Here is a 5,359-nt window from a genome sequence, read left to right on the forward strand (position 1 = left end):
CACCACTCGGCTTACACAACCAGCCTGGCCGAGACAGGAAACACACAGACGGAGTGAGAAGAGAGAGATTTCCCACTTGCCCACTCAATACTCACACATACACACTCACACACACACACACTCTCAATTCAGCTCAAAGGAGGCAAATTGCTATTGTTTAGACGCAATGAAGCTTAGCCCAACACCAATGGGGAAAATAGTTTACACAGTATTGAGGAAATACACCAGATACAACCACAAAGTTAAGCAGAGGCTTCACTCACCGGAGAAGATTACACAGAAAAAAAAAAATCTGTGAGAAATTTGGCAAGATGGACAACGCCATTGCATCCGGAACGCCCCAAAACCCCAGTCTACAATGTCAAAGTGCTCAAATCCGACCTCGGATGAGCATTTTAGGCCCAAAAAATGCTCCAAAAACAGCAAAAACACACTTGCAGCTGTTTCTCCTCTCTTCTCCACGTTTTTTCTGGTCTTCTCTCAGTTTTTTCAGTTCCCACACTTAGATTTATTAGTTGGGCACCCGTGGCCTTTTAGATGACCTTAAACGGACCCCGAACAGGCCAAAAACTGACCTCGCAGTGCATAGTTGTCACCTTTTTGCATCATCTGCACACCTGGCACTCGGTTTTTCCAAATAATGCATCCCGCAACCACGTGACGTGGCCCCAAAAATTGATCCTCATGATGACCTTTCTGCATAAGTATCACAAGAAAACACCCACATCGTGTCCATACTTCTCCGCGTGCAATTATTGACCCCGTTCGACCTCCTGACGCCACTCGATGCCATCTGACGCACCTACTCACCTCATGTTTTACAAGCTACCAAATCCTCCTTATTGTAGAAAAAACACAGTGGTACTAGTAATAGTGAAAATCAATGCAGTATGTACACCCTGTCCTACCTGTACACATGTGGGCCCCACGTAACCACCTGGCTCTGAAAAATGGGAAATTCTTTATTTGATGCACTATGAATGTATATGTACATATGCGCAATCTTTGCCAAAGCCTTATCCTGCATCTTCCCATAATGCTCCAATGCTCTCATCCTATCCAACTGGACCTCTTGTAACTGCAAGAGCCTCTCTTTGAATGCATCACTAGGCGGCCCAAGCAACTTCTCTAACATCTTGACCGCAGGCAACTCTACCTCCACAGGCAATAGTGCTTCCTTTCCATACACCAAATGAAATGGAGTAAACCGTGTACCTGTCTTCACCGAAGTACGGTAAGCCCATAATGAACTAGGAAATTCCAAATCCCAATTCTTTCCTTGGTGCTCTGTCACTTTAGAAAGAATTTATACCAACTCACCATTGAATCTTTCATTTAAGCCATTACACTGCGGGTAATAAGGAGAGGTATGTTGGTGCCTAATCTTCATCTTTGTGCATAAGAAGTCTAGCAGTTTAGCTCTAAATCCTGGACCCTTATCTGAAAGTAGCTCTAATGGCACCCCAAACTTGCAACATATTTCATCATACACAAATTTTGCCACATCCTTTGCAGTGATCTGTTTTACTGTTATACCCTCTGCCCATCTAGAGAGATAGTCCACTGCTGTCAAAATATAGCTTTTGCCCCTGCTTGTGATAGGTAACGGGCCTATTGCATCAATCCCCCACTTTTCAAACACATCAAATTCCATAATGGTTTTTCGTAGCTCTGGCTTCAACACTCTCTTCCCAAAAGCTTGACACCTATTGCAAGACCTACACCAATGGTGAACATCCTTGTGCAAACTAGGCCATACATACCCCTCTTGCAAAATCTTATGCAAGGTGATCTTTAGAGCAAAATGGCCACCACATGCGCCTTCATGATTCTCTTCCAACACTCTGTAAAGCTCCTCCCGCGAAGGTACACGTCTCAACATGAGATCAGCCCCTTTCATGTATAAGACATCACCAATCAATTTGTACTTGTATGCTCTACGGACAAAACCATACTTCTTAGACTTCTAAATCTCCTTTGGAATGATTCCTGTTAGCAAAAACTCCTCTTCTTGAGCCAAACTTTCCCGGCCATGATAAAGAGGTAAAGTGGTCCTCAACACAAATAGCTCCCCAATCATGCCTTGAGCTGCTTCATGTGCCTCTCCATTTAGAGCACGATCAATGTGTCTGATGATCCATGCTTCGAACGTTTTTAACAGGCCTTTAATTCTGAAGCACATTTTCTTCAATGAGGTGTTCTTGCTCTTCCACACACCCAGCACTTGCTTCACCACTAACAAGGCATCACCTTTTATGCTCAACATTTGAACCCCATGCTTCAAACAAATGTGTGATCCGGATTCCTGAGTAGCATATTCAGCCTCATTGTTACTATGAGCATCCAATTTGAACCCTCTCTTGCATACTAGCTTCCCCTCTGGATCATAAAGTGCTATACCCCCTGAAGCTGCATCATGGCTCTTGCTGTATGAACCATCAAAGAACAACACATGTGCATTGCTGATCTGTGGCACTTCTTCAACTACCTTTCTCACCACCTCTTCCTTAACAATAAGGGGATTCTCCTTGTAGGTCAACAAATCAGCTAGGGTAGCCCTTGTACTATCTTCCACTAGAAAAGAGAACTCAAACTCTTGCAGCTCAATTACCCATTTCTTCACCACATTTGACATGTTAGTGCCATTAATTAACTGTGGCAAAAAGGCATAACTCGTCAAGAAAACAAAAGGTCGTGGTAGCAAGTAATGACGAAATCGTCGACAAGAAAATATTACACTATCCATCACTAGCTCTACTTCCAAGAACTTTCTCTCCTCTACCAACTTCACTCGGCTTGCACAATACACTGGCCTCATATAATGGCTACCCTTCCCCTTTTGCAATAGCATGGCTCCAATGGCATCATCCCATACTGAGGGATTTACATAAAAAACTTTCTCCCAATCAGGAGCCTGCATGGCTGACAACCCCCCTAACACCTCTTTCACCTCTTGAAACACTTCTTCACACTTGTCATCCCATTGCAATGGATCATGCTTTGCCACTTTTTGTAATGGATAAAGAATCTGAGAAGACAATGGAATAAATATTGCCATGTACTTCACTTTGTGTATAAAGGTTGCCAATTGCTTCGTACTCGTAGGAGATGGAAGAAGAATAATAGACTTAACCTTATCTGGATCAGCCTCAATGCCATTTTCTGACACCATATGGCCCAATAACTTCACCCTTGGCTGTGCTAGATGACATTTCTTTGGATTTAGTTGTCCTCCACATTCATCATATCGAGCCAATACCATCTGCAACTTCTCATGGTGTTCAGCCCTACTGCTATAAACACAGAAGTCATCCATAAAAGCTTTAACACAACTACCAATGAATGGTTCCAACACCCAATTTGCTCTCTCTTGATAGAAGGAAGGTCCATTTGACAACCCAAATGGCAATAGTGTGTAGCAATAGCAGCCCCATGGCGTAATAAAAGTGGTATTTGTGCGGTCTTTAAGAGCAATCTTCAATTGAAAATAGCCTGAAAAACCATCACACACACTGTACCTCTCATAACCTGCCACTGAATCCAAGATCTGATCGATGAATGGAAGAGGATATGGGTTCTTCTTAGTGGCTGCGTTTAAGGGCTTAAAATCTACACAAATTCTCGACTTCCCATCCTTCTTTGGACTGACTACAACTGGACTCACCCATTCTGTGGTCTCCACAGGGACTATGAACCCTGCCTTCAATAACTTGTCCACCTCTTCTCGCAAGGCTTCCATTTGCTCTTGACCCATCCTTCTTAGACTTTGCCGCACTGGCTTAGCACCTTCTTTTAGCTCTATATGCATCTCTTTGCCCTTGAACCCTCTGATCTCTTCATATGAAGTAATGAACAAATCAGGAAAACTAGCCAGCATGTGCAAATATATATCCTTCTCCATAGCTGAGAGGTCTCCACTGATCATTTGTGTCATCAATTCCTGCTTCTTTGACAACTCAACCTTGGTTTTCATCAGCCCTTCCATCACTTCATAAGGCCCTTCACTTTCATCTTCAACCTCATTCGCAAATGCAACTAAACCAAACTCTTGGATTTCTTTGTCCATCAAAAGAAATGCAACATTAGCATCCTCATCACTGTTGGTAGTGCTATCACTATCCTCATCTGTCACCGTGGAAGAGTCTTCATCACTAGACTCATCCTCATCTTCATAAAGCTCCTCTAATCATTTCCTTGTGTCCATATTATAAAGCTTCTTGGTACATGTCTTTCCATAGAGGCTAATCGTACCATGTCGCCAATCTTGAACAGCTCCCACTGCACGTAACCATGGTCTGCCCAGTATAATAGGATATGCTCCCAACCCTGCTGGCATCACATGAAAATCAACCACTGCCTTTGCATCATATGCCTCCACTTCTAAGCTCTTTACAACACCCAAGCATTTTACTTTTTGATGGTTTGCCAATCTGATCCGAAAACCAGACACCCTAGCCACTGTGAGACCCATCTTCTCAACACATGAGTGTGTTATGATGCATATTTGGGCTCCACCATCCACATACCCTTGTCCCAAATTTTTTCTTTTATGCCACACATCTACTATTGGACAAATGTCTGGTAGCTCATCCATTGCCAACACCTTTACTGAACCTCTCTCTGGCTCTTTCTCCATTGGGTTAAGCATCCTCTTCCACTGTCGCTTTAGCTTAGGCACCATCTCTATAAGCTACCCAAAAGTAACATCTGCCTTCTTGCTCGTCAAGTCCTCCTTCAAGTCATAGCTTAATTGCCCATCCCCTAGTGGAAAATCTGAAACATGAAACTTGCGACGAGCTCTCCTTTTCCTCTTGGCCTTGACATCCTCGCCTTCATGGCTCTTTCCTTTCTTCTTACTAGGACCTGAGGCACTTCTTCCTTCCTTATCCTCTGTGTTCCTCTTCCCAATAGGCATCACTAATGTATCCTTTAGCTTTCATGCCTTCTCCAAGGTGACTACACATAGCACTTTTGTCTTTCCCTTTTCCTCCTGGGTCAGTCCACTCGTTCCTTTGTCTCCCTTAATTTCGATGCCATAATCATTTGACCTAGTTAGCACCTGTCTTGGCAATGGATACATGTCTCCCCCATCCTTGGTGGCTTATCACATTGCGGGCTGATATGACCCAGCTCTCCACAATTATAACATGTGGGCGTCTGCCTCCAGTACCTACCATTGCTTTGTCCAACACCATTCCTAGGCCTTTATTCACCTCTTGGCTGATTTTCAAACCTCCCTCGACCTTGATTATTTCCCACTTGACCTAGCATGTTTAGGCTGAGATTCTTCATCAAATCTACCACTTGCCTGATGTCTTGCCTTAGCCCATCATCTTGCACCGATATAGTGACCACTGCT

Source organism: Adiantum capillus-veneris, chromosome 2 (genome assembly GCF_014529385.1).
Source record: "Adiantum capillus-veneris isolate H3 chromosome 2, ASM1452938v2, whole genome shotgun sequence".
In the NCBI taxonomy this organism is placed as follows: domain Eukaryota; kingdom Viridiplantae; phylum Streptophyta; class Polypodiopsida; order Polypodiales; family Pteridaceae; genus Adiantum; species Adiantum capillus-veneris.